At 39.6% G+C, this 19069-nt stretch overlaps 1 pseudogene; it reads left to right on the top strand.

The window, feature by feature from the left end:
* The first annotated feature begins 10087 nt into the window (after nt 1-10087).
* Nucleotides 10088-18759, top strand: LOC123409411 (annotated as a pseudogene).
* The last annotated feature ends 310 nt before the right edge of the window (nt 18760-19069 follow it).

Below are 19069 nucleotides of genomic sequence, written 5' to 3'. Positions count from 1 at the left end.
ATGCAGCCATCCCTAGCTAAAACATGAGCGACCCTATTCGCTGCTCGTGAAATCCTCGACAGACCGGAGCAAAAGCTTCACCTGTTACTATGGGGGCCGTTTGCCATGAGATCCTTGTTCTCGTTAAAATCTTGTGAACCATTGTTTGAGAGTCCGACTCTAGGAGTAAGAGCATCTCCAACAACAGCGTAAAACAAGCGCCGCGCTCAAAAATATGCCTTTTTAGCGCGCGCACGACGCGGCGGGATGCTCCAGCGGGCGCGCAAAAACCGCGCGCGCGCTAAAACAAGTTGGACGCGCTGTCCATCGCCTTATCCCGCGCTGGTAATTTGGGGTGCTCACTTCCGCGCGTGGCAGACTCGAGCGCACGCGCGAACTCTCTCCTTTCTTCCTCCTTCGCACCTCGCGCGCCGGCGCTAGCGCCCCTGCCACCATGGACGCGCACACCAGCACCCGTTTGGACGACCATGAGTTTGAAGTGGACGAGGAGGGTGAGGGCATTGTCGAGGCGCCGAAAGGAAGAGCGGGCAATTACACCACCAACGATGACAAATTACTATGCAATACTTGGTTGCAAGTGTCGAGGGATCCATCCATTAAAGGTGATCAAAGTAGAGATGCTTATTGGGGGGCGAATGAAAGAATACTTTGATGCTCAGAACGTGAGTGGAATTGACCGCTCCGAGAGATCACTTCGGTCCCGATGGTCGACAATCAACTCGGATTGTCAAAAGTGGGCGGCCGCACAAAAGGCAGTTGACAAGCTTAACCCAAGTGACACAAATGAGGATGATAGAGTGATGAGGTTAGGGAGGAAGATTCATCTTCGAAGGCGGAAGAATCGTCTTCGGAAGAAGAGGAAGAAGACGAGGAAGATGATTGATGTGTTTTTATTATGTCTTGAACTTTGTTGGATGAACTTGGTTTGCATTTTGAACTTGGTTGGATGAACTTGTGGGCATGACTTTTATTCATCAACTTGCTTGTGTTAAATTTTACATGTTCATTGCATTTTGATGAATGTTTCAAACTTATTTTGTGTCCAAATGCTATATATTTGCGCGCTGCTGGAGCGGCGTGCGCGCGCTGCATTTTAGCGCGGCTGCTGGAGCCAGCGCCGTGCGACGCGCCAAACCAGGCGATGGACGCGCGGCAAACATTTTAGCGCGATTGTTGGAGATGCTCTAACCGACTCTAAAATAATGAATTGGTGCCTCATGACCAATGGGCATGCAAGATACTCATACTCTAGTAGCACCTGAAACCATGTCTTACATATCTTATTTATGCAACCATCCCTAGCTAAAACATGAGCGACCCTATTCGCTGCTCGTGAAATCCTTGAGAGACCGGAGCAAAAGCTTCACCCGCTCGACTATGGGGCCGTTTGCCATGAGATCCTTGTCCTCGTTCAAAATCTTGTGAACCATTGTTTGAGAGTCTGACTCTAAGAGTAATCAACTCCGAAATAATGAATTGGTGCCTCATGACCAATGGGCATGCAAGACACTCACCGGCGGCGCGCGGGGCGGGGGGTTGGGAGCGGAGTTTCGGCCAAACTTAAAACTATCTCAATTCGTCAAGGATATCGTCTAGGCACGAAGTTTGTGTGCATAACGGCAAGGCGGCCTCATTTTAGCTAGATGCTTGGTGTGGGGATCAACTGTTGGGTGACACCTATCCTGCCTTGTTTGCCATCTCAAACATACCCAACCTGAAAGGGGATGATGCTTGGTAGATGGGAGCTAAGATTCAGAAGGTCCCTTGAGACCCCTGGAAAGGAATACTATAATGGAAGGATCTGCGAGGCAAACTACAAGGTTTCATGTTACACAAGGATGGGATGAGGTCTCTTGGCGCCTTGATCAATCGGATTGTTTCGGAACAAGGTCACCATATAAGAAATCTTGTCCGGAGTCTGGTAAGCACAAATGTTGGCGAAAATCAAAATCTTCCTCTAGCAAGTCGGTTGAAACCGAATTATTAGCGGAGCCCAAGGGCAAAAGCGGCCTGGATAGGGAGATGACAAGTGCATTTGGTGTGGACGAGATGAGAACTGCGACCATCTTCTCTTCTGGTGGATTATTGCCAGATTTGTGTGGAGTGTAGTTAGAGCATCTCCAACAGCCGCGCCAAATTAGCGTCGCGTCGTAAAAATGGGCGTTTTAACATGCGCGCAACCGGTATTGTTGCTTCAGCGTGCGCGGCATATGTAGTTCAGCGCGCTAGCCGAAACGCAATCGCGTGCCGCTTATTTGCTGCGCCCGCACCCGCGCGCTCGCTCTCCCACTTCCACCCCCATCCAGCCGTGCCCCCCGGCGACCGTTCAGGCGCTTCGCCGGCCTATCCCCGCGCCGACGCGCTTCCACACCCCCCCCCCCCCCGCTCCTAGTCCCGCCGGCCCTCGCGCGCGTCCGTCGTCCGAGGAACAGCGCCCGAGCGCTCGCTGCCGCGCCGCGCGCGCAAGGTGTTCGACAAAACGCCTAAAAGGTATGTATTGCTCAAACTTCATAAATTTGGTGCATGTTTTAATTATAGTTTTTATAGTATAGTATTGAACATTGTAGATGAGTTCGTCGTATGATTCTTCCGAAGAAGAATTTGATATGAAAGAGGAGGAGGATCCAGTGCGAGTGCGACGGTGGGCATGGCATAGACGACAAAGAGCATGATTTCTGCGTTCGACATTGTATTGTTCATAAACTATTTGTTGTGTTTATTGCAGTATTTGTTGTACTGAACGATAAACTATTTGTTTGGGTTGTAATGATAACGAAATTGAACTACTTATTGTTGATTTATTTTGTTTAGTTTGATTATTTTTGCTTCTATTTGAAATTGAACTAGGATTCTTCCTTCTTAACTAACCTCCCTCCTGATTTTCAAAGGGGGTGGGGCCCATCCTCATTCTTTTACCTATTTATTAATAACTATCAAATATGCCCGTGCGTTGCAACGAGAAAAACTATTAGATTATGCAGGTGTGGTAGATATGAAAAAGTATGATTTCATAAACAAAAAATATGATGCTCATCGCGACTTGATTTCTTAAGACGTCACAACATAATATTTTATGGCTGAGCAAACTGCATTTACCGACCCTGTCTGAGCTATACTGATGAATGATGTGCCTCGACTTAACTTAGCGTAGCGGTGCTTACCATAACCAGTATTCTGGTACGAGAATAAACATAATTGTGTACAAAACTAACCCATAAAAAGGTGTGTCAATTTGGTTGGGCTCAGCGTTGTACAAAACACGAAAACCTTTTTTTGCCTAACGTGAGGGACTCAAAAATCATAAAGCGACCTCGAGTGGTCTTGTAATAAAACCTTTATGTAAGCCACATTTAGTTTTTTCATTATTTACGGATGTGTTTTAATTTTTGTGAATATTTTCTAAAAATAGATGGAGATGTTTTTCAAATTCCTGAATATTCTTTGAATACCGGATCATTTTTAATTTTTCTAAACATTTCTTACTTCATGAAAAATTATTTGTGATTTTTTTATAATGTGTGAGCAATTTCTGAACTCATGAGCTTTTTATGATTTTCCGAATATTTTTCTGAATTCTCAAATGGTTTATCATTTTCCTACTTTTTTTCAAACTCGCAACTTTTTGATATGCAAGGATCTAAATAAAATCATGAAATGACCTTTACAAATCTCCTAATAAAACCTTTACGTAAGTGACAGTTTGTTTTATTCATTATTTATGAATGTGTATTAATTTTTATGAAGATTTTCTAAAAGTTGATGGACAAGCTATTTAAAATCATGAATATGTTTTGATTACGGGATAATTTTATACAAAAATCATGATCATTTAGTTTTTCATTACAATTTATTTGAAATCGTGATTTGTTTTATAATATATGTGAGCAATTTTTGAACTCATGAATATTTTATGACTTTTTGAATATATTTGTCGAATACACAAACATTTTTTTTCTTTTTTGCTACATTTTGTATACTCAGAATTTTTTGGTACTTTGTTCTTTTGAAATCTGGAATTAATTTAGGGAAGAAAAACACAAAAATGAAAAAAAATACAAAACAGGGGCGCTCTAACCTGTACATGGGCCGGCCCATGCGAGAAAAAATATGTGAGAACCAGGGATCCAACCTTGGTCTCAAGTCTGGAGCTTTAACCGTTAGCCATCGCGCTACTCGTCTGTTGTTGTTCTCCTAATGTATCGGATAACATAACAACAAAGAACGGCGCCGACTTCTGAAATCCGAAAAACGAACCATTTTTTGACTTACGAGTGGCATTGGTGGGTAATTTTAGCCAACTATGAGGGCAATTTAAATGATGGACGACCAGAAACCGTATTTGCTTTCTTATTAGGAAGAGAAGTATCTATTGCTTCTGTGGTACGTCATTAAAATTGCATTCAAAATTGTCTAATATTACCCACCAATGCCACCTATAAATTATAAAAAATGTTTTGCAGGGAATCCTCGCATGGGCCGGCCAAAACATAGGGACCACTATACTACGCTCTGCTCGTTGGAAAAAACAGCACGCCCCTTTGGGCCGGCCCATGGGCGGGGGCGCGTTTTTAGTTTTTTTAGTTAATATTTATCTGTTCCTTTTTGTTTTTTCTAATTGAAATAAATCAAAAAAACTTTCGCAATTCAAAAAAATATATTTATATAAATGTTTGATAAAACATAAAATGTGCGAATTCAAAAATTATTCAGGATTTTTATAAAAATGTTTGCATATTAAAAATATCGTAATTTTGGAGAAAACATTCGTGAATCACAAAACGTCCATCATTTTGAGCAATTTATTTAATGCAATTAAAGAAAAAATGATAATTCAAAAAATGAATTATTCGCCAATTCACAAGAAAATACTTGAAAACAGTTCGTAATATAAAATATTGTTTGGAATTTTTAAAAAATGTTTATAAATAGTAGAAAATGATCTCGATTTTAAAAATGTTCTCAAATTTGTAAAAATGTTCACGAATGATTGAATGTATGCAGTTAAATAGTAATGCTTCTGAGTCCTTCTGGTTATATACCTGAGTGAATTTTGAAGAACTAGTTGTCAGGGGTGGAACAGAATATTATAGTATATTTTAAAAAAGGTTTCTCGAAATTCAGAATAATTCTTTGATTTACCAAGTTTTTTGACAACCATGATATTTCTCTTTACCTATATATATTTTTAAAAAGGACGATCGTTTGGGACACCTAGATGTCCAAGCACCTTACCTAGATGTAGTTCGTTTGCATCGTGATTTTGTTCGGATGATGGATATATGAGTTATGGGATTTGATCCGTTAACGAAGAAAAAAACTTTTCATACCTGTTTGCATGGCTCTGACACGTGTTAATTGTGTCAATAAATTACCTTCCATAGATGGTTGCATGGCATGTCTTATATGGAAACAACTAAATCTGATTATTTAATGTGTGTCTTGAATTGTCCATTCATGAGATCAAGTAATGAAGAGTTTCCAAACTATTTCTGTGTAAAATATAGTAAGAAATTTGTAGCATTGCACACGTTGAGAATTTTTTTAACTGAGTATATACTCATAAGATTTTTATCTCGATATTTCTCTACAACTACATATCTCAGCGTGAAATATACGAGTGCATACCTCAATAATTCGTATGTATGATACCTAATTGTTTTTACATATTTTCCTACACCTACATACCCTGGCGTGAAAAATATGAATATATACCACAATAATACGTGGGTATCATACCTAATTGTTTTTTGGTACATAGTTCAAAAATAAGTGGGTATGCGAGATTGAAATATATGTATAAATTTCCCAATATTACTCTATAGCTACACACCTATTCTCTACAACTAGATAGCCAAGCAAAAAACATATGTTACATACCCCAATAATATATAGGTATTATTCCTATTTTTTCTTGCATATTTTACTATAGCTACATACCCTGACGTGAAATATATGAGTACACGCCAATAATATGTAGGTATATATACACCTAATTATTTTGTGAAGTACATAGTCACAAATAGGTGGGTACGATACCCAATTGTTTTATGGATATACGTCCACGTAAATGTGTGAGCACCATACATATTCTTTTTTGGTATATATACACAAATACGTGATCTAAAACTTTTATATGGAAAGGCATGAGAGGGAAAAGCGGTAAAAGGAAATGGTTGATCTATGAAACAACATCATTTTAATTTTTAGAACACAGTATATGTAGTTTATTTAGAACACTATATATGTGTATTTTATTTTAGTATATAATTTACGGGTATGTCACCAATATCATTTAAGGGTATGTGTTCAAGGCATATATGTGTATTTTATTTTTGGGTATAACATTTACGGGTATGTATTCAAAAAGAGTATATTATGTTTGGGTATGTCATCATTTATGGGTACGTACTCGCTAAATTATGTGAATTTGATAGTATCCAATAGATTTACGGATATGTGAAAGTAAGATTACTCTATAAATTGTTAGGTATGTGCATACGCATCATATTTTTTACATGTACATACCCTGATGTAAAATTTATGAGTATATACCCAATAATACATAGGTATTATAAATAGTCACAAAGTAGGTATGATACCAAATAAATTTCACTATATAGCTGCACATACATGGTGTACAATGTATGCATGAAAATGTATGAGAGAAGGAAAGCAATAAAAGAAGATGTACTAATTCATGGAATTTAATACACTTGATTCTATCTCATACATGAAAAGTCTTGCATGCAAATATTAGGAAACAAATCAGAATTTATAGAAACCGCACTAACGGGTTGGACCCAATCAAGGTGCTCAGGCACCTAGGTGCCCCAAACATTTTACATACGTATGTGCCTCACTATGTATATATAGGGATCGACTATTCGTCACCCTGGGTGAATAATTCTTATTCCTCACCCCACCTCTTCACACATCATATGGTCACCGTAAGAACTCAAATGCATGTGAAGTAATATTATAGTGTATAGTTAAGGACTCTTAAAATTGACCGTCAGAAACAAATGTATCATGCATGTGAGGTAAGATTACGTCGTGCATGTGTGAGGAGAGATAAAATTATAACATGTCGAATGAGAATTCAATGCATGTAAGGTAAGGTTACAACTTGGCGTTGAGGTAAGATTACGATGTGTGTAAGATAAAATTACTACATCCAAAGAAAATCATGTCTTTTGCGATTTTACACCAAGGTTAAGAATTACTTATTCTTCACCCTCGATGACATATAGTATAAATTACATATATATATAGTAATATTATTCATCATCCTGGGTGCAGATAAGTTATTCTTCACCCGAGGTAATCTTATGGTTGTTTTATAAATAAATTACATTTCGAATACAAATAGTTGCATTCATATTGATCCACTATGTAAAATTTGGCATAAGAAAACAAAAATGCATGCCATAAAATCAAAAAAATTGCATTTTATGTATAGTTTTCACTATGTTTTTACATTCGTAATTTTACGTAGCAATTTTTTTTACGGTGATTATAAATTTTCTTACGATCTCTTTTTATGTATAAAATAAGATAAAATTTACGAAACGTAAAATTATGGTGCATTGATGTTAAAATAGAGGGGTGAAGAATAACTATTTCTCACCCAGGGTGACGAATAGCGCGACGTGCTTTAGTCGTCCTTCCTGGTCATTTTACAAAAACACCCTTTTGTTTTCATTAATTAACCCGCAATCCATCTTTAAGTGAGCCAGAACCGTTATTTTCGTATTTTACACAAAACCCTCTGACATTAACGCTAAATAACTCATAGTCCATCTTTTAGTCACAGGAAATCGTTTTATATACTTTTGCGTAAACCCCCCTGACATATGTGTTAATAACTCCGGAGTCTATTCAGAATAAATATGTATTTTTAAATAGCAATATTTTCTAAACCGTAAATCTAATTTAAACATGTTATATATGAAATTTGATTAGAAAAATGTGTAGAGTTTGAATATATTGTTATTTTACATGTTAAATAATTTTAATAACCCAGGAGACTATTCAGAATAAATATGTAATTTCAATAACAATATTTTTTTAACCGTAAATCCAATTTAAAAATGTTATATATCGAATTTGATTAGAAAATTTTATAGAGTTTGAATACGTTGTTATTTTATATTTTTTAAATACTATATAGGGTACAATATAATTCAATATATTAGAAACCTTTACTACCCGTTGCACATATAGGCCAATGTCAAATCTTAATCAACATAATTATTGTCCCGATTCATTGTTATTCAACATGCAGTGACATTTAGGCCCATGTCTGTTGCTCATACGCATAAGCATGCAACCATGTTTTAGATCCCAAAGTAAAGTGTGCAGCCCATATATGCGTCTCTTTTGGGCCAGCGCCTAGAGAATTTATTTTTCAAAAAACTCGAGTTTCAAAATGTAATTTTAAATAATGTTCTAACTTTAATAAAATATTTAAACATTTGAATTTTTTAGTTTTTTAAGGTAAAGAAATATTTATGTTTCCCCTTGTTACGCACATGCATATTTGTGCAATCTGGTGCTAGAATTGTTACGTTGCAAGATTTTTTTTCCCTCTCTCGTTGCATTGCACGGGCATATTTTTATATGATAAAAAACATGTTCATAAAAACAAGGATTTTGACTAATGATTATTCAAATCATTTATATGTATTATTCAATATTAGATCATTTTTAAAAAATCAATTAAGTAAGCTAGAGGCATGAGAGGGTTTTTTCCTCCCGTTGCAATGCACGGGTCTTTTTCCTAGTCTCTCCCTAATAATAAAGCACGGATCGCTTCTGTCTTCCGTCGTCGGCACTTTTGCACAAAAGTCCCTCTGCTTCTGGGTATCCAACCCGCAATCTTGTTTTAAGTGGATACTTTGAGAAAACGTTTCATTCTTACATAAAACCCCTTGTAGTTTTGCCTACTGAACCCGCGATCCTTTTTTACCTGAATCTGGATCGGGTCAACGCGGCGGCTGGGGCGATGCGGCGGCTCGAGCTCCCCCTCCCCTCCCGATCCCATCCGCCATCGGGCCAACGACCCCGGCAACGCTCGATCCGGTACTGCCCCGGCCGACGCCCTCGCCTCTCGACCCCAGCCGCCAAGAGGCGACCGAACCTGATGACCCTGGATCCGGCATTACGCCGGGCGGGAGTCGACACGACGGCAGGTGGCAGAGCAACCTCGGCGACGGAGGGCGGCGCTGGTCAGTCCATTATCCTCTCCATGCTCTCACTCCTCCCTATATCCCCTCCATGGCTCCATGTGCGGCACCCCTCATCCTCATTCTCTGCTCATTACTTTCAGTCCTGTACTGACATCCAAACATTTATTCAGTGCAGTGAGGACTATTTGCTTCCAAGAGAGTGAGTGAGAGAGAGAGAGAGAGAGAGAGAGAGCTATCCATCCATCCATCCATCCATGGCGTCTCTTCTTCTCCCTCATCAGTTCGCCTGCTCCCTGCCTTTTTACTGCATCAGGTAATCTCCCCCTCTTCCTTCCCCCCAGTAGCCAGTAGCTTTCGATTCGACAGCGACGTATTATTCCATTAGGGAGCAGGGGAGACTATTATTTTTCCTTCTGACGAATCTGAATATGCGGTGGTTTCACTTTAATTCGGTCATCCATGGAAGTGGCGCATCGAAGAAACATTAATGTTGCAAATTTCCATTAATCTTGCTCTGCATCGATACTTGACTACAATCATTTCTTGCATATATGGTGCTTCACCGGGAGACTGGGATTACTGCCCAACTCGTCCGTTGCATTTTCGGTGTATATCTTCTCCATTCCAATGGTCAGCCAGTTATTACTAGAAAAATTATCGACATGTGTGATATGTCAATCAACACTCATATCCAACACTACCTAATGTGAAAAGTCAAGTCATGCTCGACCGTGTCCGTGTGACGACGTTATGTTTATACCATACCAACGTATTCATCCATTTCAACTGATAACTACTTACTCCCTTCAACCATGAACTTGCCTAATTTAACCGCTCATCACAGGGGTCAGTTACATTATAAGCCCACCATTTGGGGAAAAAATACGACAAAGACTAAAATGGGGTTGCTTCATCGAAATGTGAGTTTTATGTCAAAGAAGAGTTCTCAAGATGTAGAGGAAGGCTCAAGTGGTGAAGACAGTGATGCTGAAACCCCAAAGACCAAGAAAAAACCTGCGAAACGTGGAAGAAAGAAAGCCACCATAGATACATCTGACGGGCATGCAAAAGAAGGCCAAAGTGACACTGAAGATGTGTCCCCTGAAGAACCTAAGATAGTTAAAAAGAGAGGCCGGAAGAAAGGTAACTTGCAAATTTTGCATTCAAGAGTACTCTTCTTATTGTATATTGGACAATGGGCTTTACGATTTTGAGGAGGCTGCTAATACCGCAACCTAGCTCACATCCCTTATCGATTCAACTTCTCTCCTGTGTCACAGCTGCTAATACCGCATCCTCTGTTGAGGAGGCTGACAAACCAAAAGAACCAAAGAAGAGGGGCAGAAGAAAAGTTAGACGACCGAACAGTTAAGTGACGATGAAGGAGAAAATTAGAGCAAAGATCTGATGCCCTCTAACGAAATAGAACTTCACAGTTCAGTCAATGGTCTTGAAAGTAAAGTAGAGGCGTTATTATCACAAGATACTGGAGAGATTGACAAATTAACACCTCTTGTTTGCTGCTTTGGACCAGCTAAGTACTCGTTTATTCCTTCTGGGAGACCTACTAATAGGCTGGTGGATCGTGAGATTCATAACAGAATGAAGGATATGTTTTGGTCTCCGGATGAATTTGTGAGGGCACCTGGAGGGTCATCATCCAATATTGCCCTTGCTCTAGCAGCTCTTGGAGGCCAGGTTGTGTTCATGGGAAAATTAGGTGATGATGAGTATGGCCAAAGTATGTTGTATCACTTAAATATGAACGGAGTTCAAACTCGAGCAGTTAGCTTGGATCCTTCAGCACCAACTCACATGCCCTTGATGAAGGTGACCAGCAGAGGTAGCTTGAACACAAGCTGTGTTAAATCATGTGCGGTGGATTGTTTTCAGCAATCTGATATTAACCCAGATGTTCTAAAAGAGGTATAGAAAAGTCCATTAACTTATAGTTCGAATGACACCATATCCTACATTCTTGTTCATTACAATAATTCATGATTGATGCTTAGTTAATGATCTTAAGAATAGTTTGTGTCTACTTCCAGAGATACCATATCCTACAAGCTATATTAAACCATGTGCTCGGGATTGTTTTCAGCAATCTGATATCAACCCAGATGTTCTAAAAGAGAAAGTTTTCTTGCTTACTTTGTTTTTTAGACAGAGGATACAGAAATATTTGCAGTTTCTTCTTTTTCCACATAGACTTGTGCTATGACTTATTTTTTTGACTTGATGAAATCAGAATTGCATAAAGCCTACTCCCTCTTTACCTAAATACTTGTAGTTGGGAAGAACTAGACTCAAGTTTTCCCTCGAGGTCGTTTGCTCCTTCCTTGGATGCCTAGGTACCCACACAACACTCTCCACAATTTTGTGTTTTCCTTCCCCTTATTTAAATTACTATATGTGAAATACTACGGTTTAGTTAGATAGTTTAATTATGGTGGACTAATTCCATCATATATCTCATGGGAATTATGTGATGGCATGATCCGCAAACACGAAATTTAGGTGATTCATATGATCCTAAGACAAACGGTTTGTTTATTTGTTTCCATTGCATCTACCATAGCCTGGGTGCTTCTCCAGATCTTAGAAACCTAGCTTCTTTGGACCTATCAGCAAATTCCTCTTCTCTTGGCCTCTTTCTAGGTATCTCTTATGCATAATACATATATTAGATTGACAAATAACGTTGGCGTGACACTTATGGTGGTGCTTGGCTGCTAGCAGTATCAACTTTGCATGCGATTATGAGGATTATAATTCTACTTTCTGTGATATACTTGTCAGATTCAACACCACAAGTTCCTTCATTGATTATTTGTTGTAGCTCCCACTTCATATAGCTTTGCTGAAGTAATTTTAAATAAGTGGGTTAAGAAAAACCCTACCAATAAGGAAAATAATCAAGATGGACAAGGTGAGGGGAATGCACCCCTCCACTATTACATTGCAATGAACACTCACCCAATTAGATGCATGCTCAGCAGAATTCCACATTTTTTATATATTAGATGGCATTGAGTAACCGTAGAATTATCTTTTTCTTAGTGATCCTGTAAAAAAAAGGGTCAGCCCGATGGATGTAGGTCCCGCTTGCGCAGGGTCCGGGGAAAGGTCCGACCACTTTGAGTCTATTGTACGCAGCCTTTTCCTACATTTCTGCAAACCTATACAAACTAGGATTGGGCTTGCTAATCTTCTGTGTATATATATAGTGTATATTTGCCTACATGGACAGTAACATCAAGTCAGCATATAACATAATTTATCTTCTATTTATTTAGTGTCTATAATATTTTAATATTAATTCTAATTTCAGTTGATATAGAAAACAATATTTTCAATTTCAGCGAGACCGAGCGACCTATATTATAAACATAGCATCCCAATTTAAAGTATTGAGCTACAACCACTAGCTAGCTACCGATTTAAAAAACAAATGCTATTATTGATAGTGACACTATTTCAGCTACATTGCTCACTTGGACTACACCATAGACTTCACTGGGTAGGAGTCCTCCATGCAGCTCCATTCTAAGTTTTTGATTCCACGGTATATGATGCAACTACAACTGCAATTCACATCATCCGCCCTAAATTATTGTTCTTTTATGACAAGGTTTCTCTGTACTTTTCCATGCCTAATTTGGCTATTTCTATGTGCAGTCTATTTGGAGTAGTAAGGTTGTCACTGTTGGCAAGACCGGAAAGGAGGACAAGCGACGACATGGGCGGGGTACCGTGTCAAAAAAGAGGACACATATATGTGGGTTTTTGAGTTATGCTTATTGGCTAAGGATATGGGATATTATTATTTTCTTCCGTTGCAATGCATGAGCTTTTTTACTATCTCCCCTAATAATAAAGCGCGCAGCGCTTCTGTCGTCCGTCGTCGGTCATTTTGCAGAAAAACCCTCGCAGTTTACAGTAATTAACCCGCAGTCCAATTTTAAGTCAGAACGAACCGTTTTCTGTCATTTTGCACAAAAGCCCTCACAGTTTTAGATAATCAACCCGCGGTCCATCTTGTAGTCACAGCCGAACCGTTTTTTGCATTTTTCAGAAAACTCTGTGATGTTTCACGTAATCAACCCGCCGTCCCTATTTAAGTCAGCCGAAACGTTTTTTGTTTTAACAAAAAAAACTGACTTTTCAGTTAATCAATCCATATTTTATCTAAAACAAAATTATCCATATCTTTTAAACCGTAACTTCGATTTTAACATGTTATATATGAAATTTGATTGAAAAAATGTGGAGAATCTAAATAGGATGTTATTTTTAGTTGTTGAATACTTCTTAAATATTATTTTTGGTGCAAACTTAACCTGTAGTGCATGGTCCTTTTTTTCTCTTTCCGGCGACCATACGAATTGCAATAAATATTCATTAAATTAAAACTAAATTGAGAGGAAAGAAAACATCGTTAACCACACATGCACACCTTTGGAAAATCTCGTGGGGAGAAACAACATATTTCTCATCTTATTATGAGTGATTGTACATTCAAACGCGTTTTCGTTGTGTGAGCACTGAGGCTATCGTCGGCAACACAAATGTGATGCCATATGAAAATATATTGTGTTCAAAGCGTGTGTTATTTTCTCTTCCATTGCAACGCACGGGTTTTTTTGCTAGTATTAATAAAGCACCTATTGCTTTTGTGGTACGTTATTAAAATTGCCTCCAAAATTGTTTAATATTACCCACCAATGCCACATATAAATTATAAAAAATGTTTTGCTGGGAATCCTCGCAAGGGCCGGCCAAAACATAGGGACCTGCTATACTACGCTCTGCTCGCTGGAAAATAAACAACACGCCAATTTGAGCAAGTCCATGGGCGTGGGCCTGTTTTTTTAGTTTTTTAATTATTATTTATCTGTTCCTTTTTGTTTTTTCTAATTCAAATAAATCAAACAAAACTTTCGCAATTCAAAAAATTATATTTACATAAATGTTTGTTAAAGCATAAAAAGATTGCGAATTCAAAAATTGTTCGAGTTTTTTGCAAAAATATTTGCATATTATAAAAATCATAATTTTGGAGAAAACATTCGTGAATCAAAAAAAGTCCATCATTTTGAGAAATTTCTTTCATGCAATTAAAAAAATCTTTGATAATTTGAAAAATGAATTATTCGCCTATTCACAAGAAAATACTTGAAAACAGTTCGTAATATAAAATATAGTTTGGAATTTTAAAAATGATCTCGATTTTAAAAATGTTCCCAAAATTACAAAAATGTTCACGAATGATTGAATGTATGCAGTTAAACAGTAATGCTTCTGAGTCTTTCTGATATATACCTGAGTGAATTTTGAAGAATTAATTGTCGGGGTGAAACGGAATATTATAGTATATTTTAAAAAATGTTTCTTGAAATTAGAATAATTCTTTGAGTTACCTAGTTTTTTGACAACCATGATATTTTTTAAAAAATATGAACATTGTTTCAACTTGTGAATTGTGAATAAAATTAAAAGAAGAAATATTTTCTTGCATTTGTGAACAAATTTTCAAAATCATGCTATGAGATATGAACATAATGTGGTCATCGCCATTGAAGATGGTAGTTTTTTTTCTCCCGTTGCAACACACAGACTCTTTTGCTAGTAATCTCCAATCAAAATCCACTTGCCTGTAAAACCTTTGTAAATTTATGTACTTGTAGCATTACTGGTAGTTAGGGAGGTGACTCGCTCTATGTGGAACCCGAGTAGTTTCTCGGGTGTGTATGTTTAGCCCAGGTAACAACGGGGAGGGACCGTAGGATGACAAAACTTTGATTGAAGGGTATTTGTCCAACATCAAACTGACCTGCTCTATAAATTGGTATCTTTCTTGCAGCTATGAAAGCTCCCGGCAAGAACAAAGGACAAAAGAACTGTGGAGCTATTAATCTCAAAGGTGCGGGTAAAGTGTATTGAGCTCCGGTGTCCCGGGTATGGGGCATCACCGGATGGAAGCCACACCACCATCCCTCTGTATACCGACGACCGACGTTGTGTTATTATTTCTTAGCTGCTCCAGCATGTATCTTTCATGGTTTTTTACATGTTGCATGTGCTAAAACCAGCATATCTTGGATAGGGGGCCACGAGCTGGTGATCTGAGAAAGATGGTAATAGGAAGAATAGGGACACAATATTTACCCAGGTTCCGGCCCTCTTGAAGAGGTAAAATCATGTGTCCTTCTCTTGTTATATTGATTGTGGATGGGGTGGAAAGTACAATATGATCTACCTTGAGATCGTATGAATGAGTTCTAAGCCCTAAAACTCGAACTCCCCCCACTATGGACTAAACCCCTCGACTTATATAAGCACTAGGGGCATCTAGTGTTTACACATGGTCGGTTAGAATTTGGGGATATACACGCAATAGGTGTCGTAGGCTTGGGAAGTCCCCATTGTCTATGGTGAACCCCCCAAGGTCAACTTCAACAAGCTTGAGGTAAAGCAACTAGCGCAACTTGCACATGTTTGATCGATCATGCCCGTCAGATTAGTCAGTAAAAGGTGCAACTCCATGACCCCACATAGGGGTGTAACAAGCTGAGGCAATACATTAAGCCGGCCATGCAGTATGAGCGATTTAAGATAACAATATTCTTGTATAGAACCCACGAAGTCCCCCTTAGTATTCCCAAGATTGAGTGACAGAGAACGGACGTCGGTTGTGTCCATGCCATCCCAAGAAAACTTCTGAACTGCATTTGAAATGTGAGGCAAGCTTTTGTTGTTCGCACCAATGGACTCCCATCGAATCTTAACCATTTTTAGCTATTTCATATGAGCCATCAGTCATAGCAATCTATGGTTTCCATATGCATAAAATCCTGCAAGAGATTTCAACTTTCTTTTTCTTTGCGAGAACTCCACTATTTCACTCTTTCTCAAGTCATTTTCCCAAACTTCAACTTTAAAAATGGTTAAGCTAGGTGAGGCAACCGAGTGACCTCCATCGACAATATCTCTATCTTTTCCTTCCTCATATCTAGGGTCTCTAAATAGTGTAGCTGATAACCCACAAGTATAGGGGGTCGCAACAGTCTTCGTGGGTATTATTACACCCTGATTTATTGATTCGACACAAGGGAAGCCAAAGAATACTTATTGGTATTAGCAGTTGAGTTGTCAATTCAACCACACCTGGGATATATCCCTGCAGCAAAGATTCTAGTAGCACACCAAAATAATAGTTGTGACGGTAACATCAGCAGTTTTGTAGTGATTGTAACAGTAGCATCAACGATGGTAACTTAGCAAGATTCAGTATATGAAAAAGCGTAGGAAATTGGACCGGTGAAGGATAATGATTTAGATGACATCAATCATGTAACATTACACACTAGAGCGACATAGAACTAGCTCCAATTCATCAATGTAATGTAGACATGTATTTCGTATATAGTCATACGTGCTTGTAGTAAGAACTTCCATGGCGTATTTTGTCCTACCATCCATGGATTCTTTTAATAGACAATAGGAACAAAACATTAACACATGATGAATACATGAACTCTTCAAACTACGACAATCACCGGAAAGAATTCCAATTTTTCTCACCTTGGTGTATACGGATCATAACACGTAATAGGTGCACGCAACTTGCAAGATAGGATCTAAAGACTTTCACATTCAGAGAAAACATAATAGGTTCAAATCTGAAATCATGGCACTCGGGCCCTAGTGACAAGCCTTAAGCATAACAAAGTCATAGCAACATCAATCTCACAACATAGTGGATACTAGGGATCAAGCTCTATCAAAATAACTCGATTATATGATCAATCTCATCCAACCCCATCACCATCCAGCAAGCCTGCAAAGGAATTACTCACTCCCAACGGTGAGCATCATGAAATTGTTGATGGAGAAGGGTTGTTGATGACGACGACGACGAATCCACCTCTCCGGAGCCTCAAACGGACTCCAGATCCGCCCTCTCGAAGAAGAACAAGAGGTGGCAGCGGCTCCATCTCGTAAAACATGATGAAAAATTTTCTCTTATTTTTTTCTCTGTAATTGTGAATGTATAGAACTGAAATTAGGGTCAGAGTAGCCCCGAGGTGACACCAAGCCATCAGGGCGCACCCAGAGGGGTGGGCGCGCCGTGTTGGCTTGTCACATGGGTGTGCTCTGTTTGCCGTGATGTGGAAGCAAGAAGTAGCTGACATTGGGGAAGAAGACTATAGCGTCACGTGCGTTGGCTCACAACATGAAGTACGTGACGTCGAGGAAGAAGATGGGCCTCGCGAAGCTCCATGATTCCATGGATTCAAATGGGTTCGACAGAGAGCACACTGATGACGAGGTGGTGCTTTGTGCCTCACTCGGGATCGATGGGGTTTTGGGAAAAAAACTCACTTGGCGACGGCGACAGAGAAAGGAGAGGGAAACCCTAGGATGGGAGGACGCCATGAGAATTTATAGGAGGGCTGGGAGTGTCAGGGGCGGTGTGGCGACGCCACGGTGGCCATGTGCGTCACATCAAGGTTTTACCATCAGAGGTAGAGGGCGGGGTGGAAGGGAAGAGTGAACCGATAAGTGGGGGATGAGCCACTGTTGTTGGGACCAACGAGGCAAGTTGGGATAGCGCGCGTGCAAGGAGCAATGCTGGGTAAGGGGGTGTGCTGCGCAAAATGCAAATGGAGCCCGAGCTACAAGGAGCTCGTTTCCAAAACTCAATTTTTCGGAGCGCAAAAAAAAATCTAATTTATTTGTGGACACACACATGTATACTACATATGTGCAAAATTTCAGAGCAGCATACTTTCACATGTGGCGTACAAAAAAGGGAGAAATACACATTTTTAATAGCCCTTTTATTTTTGTTGTTGAGGCATATTTTTGTCTTTTTTATACAGCTTACAAATCAAAACATTATTAGACGAACTTTAACACTTTCTTGCGAAACCATATATATTTCCGTGGAATTGTTTTCAATTTTTTTGGAAAGTTTGAAATATGCTTTTTGATTTTTTTTTTCAAAATACCGAGCTCCATAGAGCCCGGCCTCCAAAACTTTGCACTTGGCGCGTTGGGCCTCTCTCTCTCTCTCTCTCAGATTGTCCTCTCCTTTCTTTTAAATCCGAAACTTGTAGAGAAAGATAAGAGGATAGAGTTGGTACTTGACAAGAAGAGATATTTTCCTAGACTCACGAAAATATGGAAAAAATTATAAAAATGGTTGGGGAATTTTGTAAGATGAAAATTTAAACAAGTTTGAATACTCCCTCCGTACCAAAATATAGGTCGCTGGGGAAACCATCCCGACCAGGTGAAAAACGCCAAAAAGACCAAATTGCCCCCGCACCTCTGCACCAAGTCAAACCATCCCGATTTGAATTGTCTCCTACCTCTGACTAATCTGGCCGCACCTTCACCCCCGCACCTCCACCACCGCCACCGCCCTCTACCTCCGGCCTCCACCTCCGCCTCCACCCTGCCATCCACCTCCGCCTCCACCTCCGGCCTTCACCTCTGCCTCCACCCCCGCCATCCACCTCTGCCCTCCACCCTCGCCCAGGCACTCTTGATCTGCTACTGGTGACATGCTGCTGGTGATCTGTTGCTGCTGGTGATGATCTATTGCTGCTGGAGATCTGCTGCTGCTGCTGGTGATCTATTGCTGCTGGAGATCTGCTGCTCGAGATCTGCTGCTGGTGATCGGCGGGTGATTTGTTGCTGCTGGTCTACTGGTGATCTCCTGGTGGTGGTCTGCTGGTGATCTTTTGGTGATCTGCTGCTGGTGGTGATCTGCTGGAGGCGAGCTGCTGCTTGACCTTGGTGATGGTGGAGGCGAGCTGCTGCTGATGGTGGCAGCGAGGAGCTGCTGATGGTGGAGGTGAACTCTGCATTGA

The sequence above is a fragment of the Hordeum vulgare genome, chromosome 7H (genome assembly GCF_904849725.1).
Source record: "Hordeum vulgare subsp. vulgare chromosome 7H, MorexV3_pseudomolecules_assembly, whole genome shotgun sequence".
In the NCBI taxonomy this organism is placed as follows: Eukaryota; Viridiplantae; Streptophyta; class Magnoliopsida; order Poales; family Poaceae; genus Hordeum; species Hordeum vulgare.
This window is presented reverse-complemented; position numbering and strand designations above follow the sequence as displayed.